Consider the following 12557-nt stretch of genomic DNA (forward strand, 5'->3'; position numbering starts at 1 on the left):
TTGGACGTCTCAGAACAAGAGTCTTTCACGATCATGACATCCGAACAGACACCAAAATGTTAGTGTACAAAACAGTGGTAATCCCAACGCTCCTGTATGCATCAGAAACTTGGACAACATACCGACGACATCTGAAGGCACTTGAAAAGTTCCATCAAAGCTGTCTTCGAAACATCTTAGATATCAGCTGGGAAGATAGAAGAACCAACGTCAGTGTGCTAAATGAAGCAAAAACAACAAGCGTTGAAGCCTACATCATCAAGAACCAACTAAGATGGAGCGTTCATGTTGTTCGGATGAAAGACGAACATCTGCCGAAACAAATCTTCTACTTCCAGCTTCAAGAAGACAAACGTAAAAGAGGCGGACAACAGAAGAGATTCAAAGACGTCTTAAAAGTCAACATGAAGAAATGTTACATCGACATCAACAATTGGGAAACCAATGCCAAGGACAGGAGACTCTGGCAAGCCATCATCCGAGAAGGAACAGCAACTTTCGAAGCCAACAGATGTGCAGAGTTAGAAGAAAAGAGAAGAAAATGGAAGGAGAGGGAGCAACAACCAAAGCCCAATCTGCCATCTGGGACTACCTGTCCTGAATGCAGAAGAACTTTTAAAGCGAAGATTGGACTCATAAGCCACTTGAGAGCCCATAAGTAGATCAACAGAACGATGACCATCATCCTGGACCTCGAGGGATAGCCAAGATGACGACGACCAACTCACTGGTAGAAAATAACCAGTGTCTCTACAACTTGAAAACATGTTCCAGCCATGTTAAAATTTTTCTTGAACAAATTATAAAAAGAATATGTAAATATTGGCTTCCATATTTCTACATTACTCCTAGTGATATTTGTAGACTATATTAATGAAATATTCTAAAGTCATATGAGGTTATGGAAATGAAGTACATTTTGAAGAAAGCATGTCTTGTCATTTGTTAATCCAACTCATTATATTAAAATACAAATTGGGCATTAAACATAATGATAAAAAAATAAGAAATTTTAAATCTCTACTGTGGGGTAAAACTTCTTTTTGGAAAATGTGGCAAAGATCAGTTACAAAAATAAGAAAATCTTTACCTAAAGTATAAAGAAATCCTAACTTTGCTGGCAATGCGATTCTTTTGTTAAACTCAGCCAACTTCAACATAATTATTTACCTCCCAACATTGCATTGGAGTTGGTGTTTTCATAATGCTTCCCAAAGTCAGATCTTTTCTGCTGCTCTTTAGAAGAAATATTTATATAAAAAATAACAGAAACAATAAGAATATTCTATATAGTCAGTATTAAATACGAATAACACACAGACCCAAGAACACTACCTTGCTATTCCTCTTTGCACTATTTATTTATTTTTTGTAATTTATAGTAATTATTACATCTGCATTACACTGATGTTGCAAGGCAACACTATGTATCTCAGTGATAAGAAATGATTCAGGATCTGATTCTATTCTGAAGTCATGTATTATACAGATCTTCAGTACATTTCTAAATTTACAACACCATCCAACAAAATGTTTATGATATATCCTCAATGCATTTCTTTTCACGGGGTATAGAAATTCCAGCACAAGCTTTAATGTTAAAAGGAAATTATTCTCAGAGAGCTAAAGCTGAAGTAGTAAGAAGCACAATATCTGTTCGGATCCTTATTTTGTGCTATGATAAATGAGAAGATTCTTTGAAGTCATTTGATTTAGAAGCCGCTAAAGGAATAATCATGTTTCAACCATCATTTTACCTCAGAATTCAGCCCCACTCTGGACTGACACAGGAGGCAATAGGTTTAGTAGCATTACTTTAAAAAAATAGAAGTTCTCCCTCGCATTCTGGCCAAAATTGATCCATCACGAAAGGTAGATTACTTGTACTTTATTAAGCTGGTGTCTGTGGATTTATTATGTGCACACTGACTGCTGTACTTTTTGTCTGCCTAGGTTCAGTTTGCACTGGTTGGTGTCCATCAGAGGGAGATGCAACCCCCTACATTGAAGTGCAGTCTTCAACAGGAAGCCATCTCAGAGTTTTCCCACGAAATGTGAGATCTTTAAACAAACATACCGTGAGGCTTTGTTAATTGTCTGTATCCAATCGGTTGACCCAATTTATTAAGCAAACCTTTCTTTAAAAGAACTCACAATCCTGCTTCGTCATCACAAGCTAACTACTTAAAAAAAATTTCCAAACACACACCTATGCTTTAAGTGGCAACTTCGTTCTATATTTGACGTTAACCAGATCGGCCAATGGATCAGACAATAAATACATCCTATCTATTTATAACAATGTGTAGATATTTCAGTAAATGATCATAATGAAATAGAGGGTCATATTCAATTTTGAATGGGGATATAAATTTAAGGCATCATATCAGATATTTCTTACAACCCTTTTAAATGTGGGCACAGATAGGCTGCTACCAGCATGAAGCCTGAACCAAATTTAAGACTGTCATCATTAAATATCCTTATAACTAACAAATGGTCGTCTTTCTGCAGCTCTCCATTTCTAGAATGGTGGGAAGTTGAACAGCACCCACATTGAGCTTTCTGGTGGTTTAAGGGAAGGTGATTGCTGAGGGGTTCAGGTGGCCTATCTGTGGACTCTAGAATTTATATGAAGCTTGAGAAGCAAACTAAAAACTGCTGGTTGGTTTGGGTACTTTGAGCATGATGCATATTGGTGAATAAAGATGCTACTCAATTCACACATTTGTAAATCTAATTTTCTAACTGGGAATCCTTCAGTAAGTGTATGACTTCTCTTTTCATGTTTAGGGCCTGTTGGAGGCCATTAGGCTGGTCATCCATTTACAATTCCCCCTGGTGTAATATTCTAGAATATCCAATTGAGGGCACCAAAGGGATGGACAATATGTTTCTGTGATGTTCAGTCATTGGCCTTCCATTTTTCAAGAGTAGGACATGTAGGTGTGAATTAATTTCCTCCTTCTTAATTTAATCGTGGGTGATATAATCCCTGCATTAAATTTAGTTAATGTTTCACAAGCCTGAGCTCAGGAACATTTACAGAAATAAAAGCTGTCAGGTCTGTGTGGAATTATTGTTTCTTCTGTAGAAGCTTCAAGGCCCTAATTCCACTGGTTGGACAGAGTTGTGAGAACCTAACAGAGTCTATCGCCTGCAGCACTACCCCACTATTGTGAAAGGCAATACTTACCATCAGCAATGAAAAGTGCCTCTTAGGAGTAGGCACCTCAGGGGAAAGGAGAATGAGAACATGGGGGAAAGGGAAAAGTAAGAAAGAAAGAGTTGCCTCATGGATAACCACTGTCTGTACCACTGCAGTACCTGTGGTTGCTAATTTTTGCAAAACAAGATCTCAAAAACTGAGTGTTGAGAAAAACCGTTTCATGGTGCTCCTCCTTCTTCTGTTTTTCTCATGCTCCACCCTCCACTCCAGTCAGATTATTTCTTCATTCCCCTTCTTTTCCAGTGCTGAAGAATGGTCTTAGCCCAAAACATCAACCGTATACAGTATTCATTTATTCATTCCCATAGATGCTGCCTAACCTGCTGAGTTCCTCCAGCATTTTGTGTGTTACTCTGGATTTCCAGCATCTGCAGAATCTCTTGTGTTTATGATCAGCAATATTCTTTCATTATGTTAATTTTCTTTCCTTAAAATCCACCTTCCTCTATTGGCAGTTTAAGATCATGTCAGGTTCGTGTGGTATGTACAAGAAGCTTTTGATGGCCCCGGGCCTGTCCTGTACTCACTGGAAGTAAGGAGAATGGTGTGGGGGTGGGGGGGGGGGGGAATATCTCTTTGAAACCTTCTGAATATTGAATAGTCTTGAGTAAGTAGTTGTATCGAGGATTCTTCCATTAGTGGAAATGGTGGGAATGTCTAGGACTAGAGGGCACGGCCTCAGAATAGAAATACGTCACTTTAGAACAGAGAGGAGAAAGAATTTCTTGAGCTGGAGGGTAGTGAATGTGTGGAATTCATTGCCACATTTGGCTGTGGAGGCAAAGTCTTTGGGTGTACTTAAAATGGAGTTTGATGGGTTTCTGATTAGTGAAGGCATCAAATAACCTTTTGATGATAAGGCAGAAGGATGGGGTTGGGTGGGTCAATAAATCAGCCATGATCCAATGGCGGAGCAGACTCAATGGGCCAAATAGCCTAATTCTGCTCCTATGTTGATGGTCTGATAATCCAACACTCACTATGTCTGTCTTGGGCTAGGCACCTATTTATTTAAATTGAAGCGCTTATCTGCATTATAGACACTACATCAATTCAAGCAATTAAAGTTGAAAACGTGTAAAGGCTCAGATATTCAAATCTATTAATGCAGGATTAACAGCTGAGAAAATCCTACAAGAATAATTTGGGATGAACTTGTAACCTTGTTCCCAATTATGTGCTGCAAAGAATATTTCAAGTGTTAGCATTAACAATCAATGTCAAGCCGAATGGCAGTTGTCTAGTTATGTTCATAAGTTTTTCATTCAACCAATGTATCTGTATCAAAAATATTAGCTATATATTAATAAAACACCCTTTCAACTTCAGGACTGAAAGCACTATTTTCTAGATACTGATTTGACTGATTTGTAGATACTCTTGCTTTGTTGACAAACAGGAAATGATATGGTCCTTCTGTGACATGTATGTCCAAATAGTATGTCTTGGTGAAACAATAAATTTTAAGCCACAAATTTTGGCAAAACTGCCCAAAGTACTGCCCCATCCTTCCCTGATTTCTGCCATTGATCTTTTGCATACATTTAAGAGGTCAAGGTCTTGAATTCAAGAAGTACCACCAGTAAGAATGCTCTGCACTTTCAGAGACTAAGAATCTTGCATAAGATTCATTAATCAGCACAGAGACTGGAAGCTAATTATTCTCAAACATTGGGTTTAGGAGTTTTCATTAATTACATGCACCCAAATACAAAACAAAACCCTAGTTGAGTATATTTTGATGACCACTATGAAGTGGATATTTTACCAAACTTGAATTTCTGTAATTTTAGCATGGCAGGCTTCTGGAAATGTTGGTTGATAATGACTAGGCAAAATCAGCAGTGGGTCTTGGATGGAATAAAGAGGGACATCGATTATTAAATGTAGGCTTAGAGCACAGAGAAAACTGAATCAATTGAAGCCAGATTAAGCACTAAATACTGACAAAAGAGCACAGGAATAGGTACAAGAGGGAAATAAAAAAAAATTTGCATAGGAAAATGTTTAATTTCGAATTGTTTAAAAATAACGTACTGATTATGGGAATGATACTTCAAAGTTTTGGTAGTGTCTAAAGGTTACCAGTCGCCAATGGCAACATCCGGATTTATTTGCATTGACGTAGCAGATTTTATAATTCCATACCGCCCAATGGGCAGGCTCACGCCAGGCATTTACATTTTCAGACCTTAGGAGAGGGGCGCAGATGGGAACTTCGCCACGAACTGCTGAGATTATGCGGACTAAAAATGGCAAAGCAAATTGGCTATTACTTTTTTCCAGATCTATATTTAATTCTGCTTAATACTCCCAGTGTGTTCAACGAATCTAAATTGTCCTGTATATCCCCGAGCAATATTTTGTGTTTGTTATATGTCATTGCTTAATAGTAATACTGTTGACGCTGTTTCCTTGGTGCTTTTAAAACCTAGTGACATTTAAACTCCTAGGTGAGCTTTCGTTCAAAATGACATATCGGACTAAATGGATGTAAGTTTTATTTTAATGATTTGTATCCAACGAATTTGTAGTGAATTCGCAGACATCTCATTTCACTGTCATTGAGAATTGCCAGGACGGACTTAATCCCCATTATATCTGAAGTTAGTATAAAGAGAACAATAACAGGCACATTTCATTTATTGTTTAAGCACATTAAAACCAATTGGTTGGCTTCGTAACATATACAAGCTCCCACACATAAAATACCAGGTAATATTTAATTTCATTTTTAAATCATTTGTATTTAAAACTCCGTGCATTTGACAGTGCCATTTTTGCAGTGATGCGCAGTTTCCCCCCCCCCCGTAGATGATAAATATTACTGTCAAATCACATTCAATCCTTCTCTTTCCCTCTATAAAACAAAATGAAAAGGAAATCCTTCTTCAAGGTCTAGTAATACACCTATGCGTACAGCTGAAAGGATTTGGCGCTCGGAACCACCAACGTACAAGATCATCCGCCCGTCCTGAAATCAAACCCATGCGCGCGAGTGCGAGTAGTGAAGAGTAGCGGGACAGCGGGTTATCGGTCAGTGCGCATTCCCTAAAGTGGAAAAGAATTTTAAATGGAAACCGAAAACCATTCAAAGATATTTTCAACTTTAAAAATTTCCCTCCTAGACAAAGGCAGCCATAACATATCGCAAAATGCTCATTTCATTTTCCGAATATGCATGGCAGTCGTAATTCCATCCCAACTCTCCCCGCCTCTTCCCTTGTAATATTCATCTAGCTAATCAAAGCAATTAATTTGATGTGACAATTGCTTCAATTCCCCCGCTTCATGGATTGCGCGCATGGAACAGACGCGTAACGTTTACATATCGTTTGCGTGCGTCCATCCAAGTGAAACTTCATATTTCGCGAGGGATGAAATTAACCACAGACCGAAGGCATATTTAGGACAGAAAATAATCCTCTACTTAATTAACCAGGTTCCCAAATGGTAGAACTCTAATACATTTAAAGTTTTATGTTTAAATCAATGCAATCAATAAGGCCCATCCTAATCCTGTTTTATCGGAAGGACCTGCAGGCAACTAGTTTCATAACGCCTGCATTGTTGTAGGTGCTGACCTTTCGCCACATGGACTTCTGTTTATATATCCAGTGAAGGGACGGCGGCGGCGGTGAACTGCCTTCTTGAACCACTGGCCTTGAAGGGTGGATATGCCCACAATGCTTTTGGGAAGAGAGTTGCAGAACTTTACCCGGGGACGATGAAATGACAATTCCAGATCACGATGTGCGCTGGCAATGTCGGAACGCAAGTGCGGTGGAAAGACAGAATCCCGTGTACAGACGGCTACCGGAGCCGATAAATGTGAATTTCAACAGACCGTCAGTAGCTCGACCATACGGCTAAACAATCTCAAAACGCAGACCCCGCGAGAATGCTAATAGAGCATCCGCTTAAATAATGAAAGTGACATGGAGTCCCCCCGAGCCTATCAAAATAAACTTAACAAGGAAAATAAACGATTAACGACTCTTGTTAAACTACAATTAACCAATTCAGATGCTCTAAAAAACCTCGAAAACCAGCACTCTCGGGCTCCCCGCACAGGCCCGGGGAGTTCAGTGCAACGGCGGCGTGTGGCTTGCTTCCAGGTCGTAATGGTCCAAACTTTCGACCTCGACTCTAACTGATAGAGGTTGTGGGTATGGGAGGTCTCTCCGTAGAGTCTTGGTGAGTTGCTGCAGTACATCAACCCATCAAGATTCCTTATTACCCGATAGCAACTGCTGACAGTGATAGTTTCCCCAGCTTCCATCATTGCTCTGCATTAATAGAACCGAACCTGAAAATGCCTCTTGAAACTGGCACTAATAATCAGCGGGGGAGAGGGATGCTGTAATTATAAAAATTTTAAGTCATACATTTTACCCATGTTTAGGCTCAGGAGATTATTCGTTTCTTCCCGTTCCTAACTACTTACACGTTAAACTTAGAAGGGTTACTTTCAGTGTTATAAATAAATGACCGAGGACGTAAAGATGACACCCTTTGTAAGACTAGCCGTTGTACTGTACTATAGAACCTATCTTAAAAGCATCAGACAGCTACTGTTCAGTTGAAGGACATAATTTACTCACCCTGACAGTTATAAATAAAATATACGGTATGCAAATATGACACCTTCTATAAACTCCGCCTTTTAGATTATACAAACTAAAGTGGTAAAACATTTTGCCACCTGAGAAGAGTCCTCTAATACTCTCTGTTTCAACTGCAACACTAGTTTCAGTGGAACTGTACTCAGATACACTTAAAAAAAAGTGTGTGGATATCAACATTTGGGAGTTTTAACCACCAGATTCTGTAGATGCTGAACATCTTGACCCATACGCACAAGTCAGGCGGCATCGATGGAGGGGAATAATCAGCTGATGTTTCGGGCCGAGGCCCTTCATTAGGACTGGAAAGGACGCGAGCAGAAGCCAAAATAAGAAAGTGGGGGAGAGAGTGGTGTACACGATGGCAGTGTTAGGTGACACCACGTGAGGTAGGAAGGGTGAATGAAGAGGGGTAAGGAAGTATAGGGCTGAGGAAGGAATCTGATGGGAGGACCATGAAAGAAGGGAAAGGAGGAGGGGCCTCAGTGGGTGATGATGGGCAGGTGAGGAGAAGAGAATGGATGGGAGGGAAAACAGAATGGTGAATGGAAATAAGAGAAAAGGAGGCGGGAGAAATTACCAGAAGTTAGTTAAATCGATATTTATTCCATTAGATTGGAGATATGCTCCTCCAACCTGAGAGTGGTATCATTGTGGCGGTAGAAGAGGCCAGGACCGACGTATCGGAATGAATGGGAAGTCGAATTGAAATGGACGACCACCGGAAAAACATGCCTTTTCAGGCAGGCGGAGCGAAGGAGCTCCTCGAAGCGGTCTCCCAATTTACGTCAGCTTTCACCGATGTAAGGGAGACCGCACCGGGTTGCGGGCTCGAAACCCGGTCCCCCAACCTTAGACCAGACATCCTACCGAAAATTATTTTTGGATTGCTATTGCGGGACCATTGGGGAATAATGTGCCCATGGTCAAAAATACAGCAGTGTAGCCGTGGCCCACCATAGAACTATTGAATTTTGTTTAATTTCTTTGATTCGATGCCCTTATTGACATTTTAATAAGATGAGAAAATAAGACCTAAGAGCAGTCGTAGACTATATGGGCCATCACGTGTGCTCGGTAAAATCTTAGGTGATATTTCCTCAGTTACTCCATTTCTCTTGATTAAGTTCGTATCCAGAAATTACCACTCTCTGTCCTATATGTACTCTGCGATGAGCTCCACGATACTGCTGCTTCGCTTCTGAATAAAGATTTTTGTTCATATGTCTCGAATAACTTACGCCTTAATTTGATTCTGTAACTCCTGGCTCTAGACGTCTGAGCCAAGGGATACATATTCCTTAGAGCTGCCCTATCAAAGCCTGGAAAAATATGTTTCAGTGACATCACCTGTCATTCCTCTAAACTCTAGAGGCCCAGTCTGTTTAATCTCCACGCATAGAGCAACGCCCACTTCCGTATCCAAGGAATCAATACGGTTAACGTTCATTGTACTCTCTTTGTTACAAACATTTCCTTCGTTAAGGAAGGAGGAGACCTGGATACAATGTTTCAGGCGCGGTCTCAACCAAATCCTTTCTAACTGGACTTTAATGCCTTTTTTCTTGTATTCACATTCCCCGGCAATAAAGGTTCACATATGGGCTGACTTATCTGCACGTAAACTTTCGAATAACAGGGTACCCAAACTCCTCTCAACATCAAGTTCTTTAAATCCCTCATCATTTATAAAGTTATACACCTTTCATTTCTTTTTCTACCAGCGAATGACTTCATATTTTCCACATTATATGCCACTGCCAGTTCCTCGTCCATTCACCTAGCGGGTCAGCATCCTCCCGAAGCCTCTTTACGCCTCCTCACATGCCACCCTCTCATCCAGCTTCACATCATCAGCAAACTTGGATATACAGTATCACATTTGATTAATTTATACAAATCGTTCGTATGGATTATGAACAAATGAACCACTCCCTACAAGGCTCCACCACAGTAGTTAGCCTCCCAAGACCGAAGATGAACCCTTTAGTACCTTGCTTGATTTCCAATACTTTGCGTGTAATTGATCTTAAGAGGGCACTATTTGTGACTAAGGTTAACCAAAAATAGTCTTCAACGTGACTAAGAACGCATTGCCGCGAAAGTGATTTCGGATGATCATCTCAGCTCCTGCCAAATAATGTTCGGCACACACATTTTGTTTCAATTCAAGGCTATACCAGACGGAAGGTGAATGCTCGCCCTCATATGTTAGAAAATTGGACGAGCATTTTAAGCTTACAGTGTAAAATGCCAACAATCTGAATGCAATGTTGCGGTGATTGGACCGCAGCAAGCAAGTTCCCGCACTGGGGAGAATGTACTGAAACGTATCATTTTTACATTCCACGCATTTTCGATAATTGTTTCGATCTGTGAACAGAAACTTGCGCTGAATATTTTATAATGAAGCACAACAGCAGATCAACATTCTGGTGGTGGCGGGTAGGGAGGTGGTAAGGGATCAGAATGAAGTAGAATCAAATCAACATTTAAGGCAGCATTTGTAAAGATGAGAGTATCAAGAGGTAAATAAACTCAGTATATTTTCTGTCTCTATAGTCACTGAATTCGGGTTATAGCATCTGAAAATCTACTGATTATGCAGTATGTGTAAAAAGCGGAAGTTGAGTGGATTATAAATGTGCTTGGCTTATTAAACAGTATACAGTGAAAAATACTTGTTGAAAAAAGTTGAGTTCACTTTCAATTGAGTCGGTGTAATGCATTTGAAATGTTCCACTTGGCTGCAGGTCTGATAACATCAGAATTTAATGTTAAGCTTGAATGAGCTTTTTACACGTGCCCAACACGTCAAAACATCAATGTCATTATTTAGTATTTTATTTTCCTGCCTTGATTTCATTTTTATTTCAAGCACATTTTAGAGTTCAGTATAAATTTCCAGCAGGACAATAAAGCGAAAAATGCACTCGCTATTTGTGCTCTCGTTTGATGTAAAAATGGCAATCGATGTCTTTTTGAATTTCGATATTAGCTACATATAACGTCTTGAAAGAAACAGGCCTATATCGGTGTAAAGAAACAAAAACTATGTATATACTGGGATAAAGAAAAAGCATGCAATAAAATGAATCTTTTGTTGGGTATATTCAAATATAAAACACTATAATATCAATACTTATAAAACACTTAATTAAGCCCCTCCTAGAATAATTCAAAATAAAGCAAACACTGTCTATTCCTAATCGTTCAAAAAGAGTGCATAATGATCACCAGCCTTCAGGTGAAAGGAAAATGTGTTCTAATCACTTTATTTTGTATTTTGCATTTACTATGATGTAACAGCTTCTGTAACCATCTGTTGTCACCGGTTATATATGAATTAGCCTTATGAAATATCTGGAATGAATTAAATATCTAGTTCTAGTCCACTGTCCTTTAAGTTTAAAAGTAATATCCATTGTTCTAGAAAATTATAAAAACATAACTACATGAAAATATTTGTGTTTAATTATAAAATTCTCTAAATAAATCCTTATGATAAAGAATAAAGATGTCTGGTGCAGTATTAACTGCCTCTAAAGTAACTTTAATGAACATTTATTGTTCCTAATTTTAAAAAAAGATATTGTTTTTCAATTTTACACAACTGGGTGAAACTAATTGGAAATGTTTGAACCACAGTTTGATTAGATTTAATATTGTGTTTCATATATATCCTTGCACTAGACCAGATGCAAAATTTACTTAAGTACAATGGTGTCCAATGGGTCATAAGTAAGCACAAAAGGGAGCTTCTTGATGCTGAAAAGGAGCATCTTTCCGATTTTCAACACTTATTGTCCTGCTATGTTCCAACTCCAAGACATACCAGAGATTACAACTAAATTGCAACTAAGATTATACTTAAATTTAAAGCTGACATTAAACAGTAATATCTTATTTATGGGTGACAAATAGAATTGTATATTTTTGTTACATTTAACTTGCTTTCCATTTACCAAACAAAACATATGAACCCCAGTAACTTGGTTAGCCTGTAAGACTTGCAAGAATGAAAAACACATAGCCAGCCCAGGGAAAAAAAATTGTGCATGGCAGAACAAGACATGAGACAAACACAGACCCTGAAAGAGACATTCAGACAGCACAAACCAGGAATATGCAGTCAGCCAGAGATAGAGTGCAAGCCTAGAGACAGATAGAAAGAAACAAAGTGCAGTCCCAAAGGCAGAAAGACAGGAAAAGAGGAAACACAAAACCAGAAGCAGGTAGTCAGGGTAAGTGGGGGGGGGGGGAGAAAAAAGAACTAGAATACAAGCCCAGTGATAGAGAGAACAGTAGCACAGACAGAACACAATTCATAGCAAGAAACAGGAAAGGAGCATAGATCTGATTAAGGACAAAGGGATAAAAACTAGAACAGAGTGCAAACCTATAGAAAAATAATAAAAGAGCTCAAATACATTGTCAAACAAACAGACAAGAACAACATATAAAGAGAGCAAGAGAGAGAGTTAAAGATAGAAAGATGGAAAAGGAAAGAGTTTGGACCTAGAGACAGTGAGTTGGTCTGGAATAAAGCACAGTGAGAAAGCCAGAAGAAGGAATTGCAGATTCAGAGACAAAAAGATAGTCCACTACAGATGGCAAATCCATGGGAATTGAAAAAAAAGATGAAAATAAAATGTAGGAAAAGTGGAAACCCAGAGATAGGGGCATCAACAGCAAATGAGTGC

Source organism: Mobula birostris, chromosome 2 (genome assembly GCF_030028105.1).
Source record: "Mobula birostris isolate sMobBir1 chromosome 2, sMobBir1.hap1, whole genome shotgun sequence".
NCBI classification, from domain to species: Eukaryota; Metazoa; Chordata; class Chondrichthyes; order Myliobatiformes; family Myliobatidae; genus Mobula; species Mobula birostris.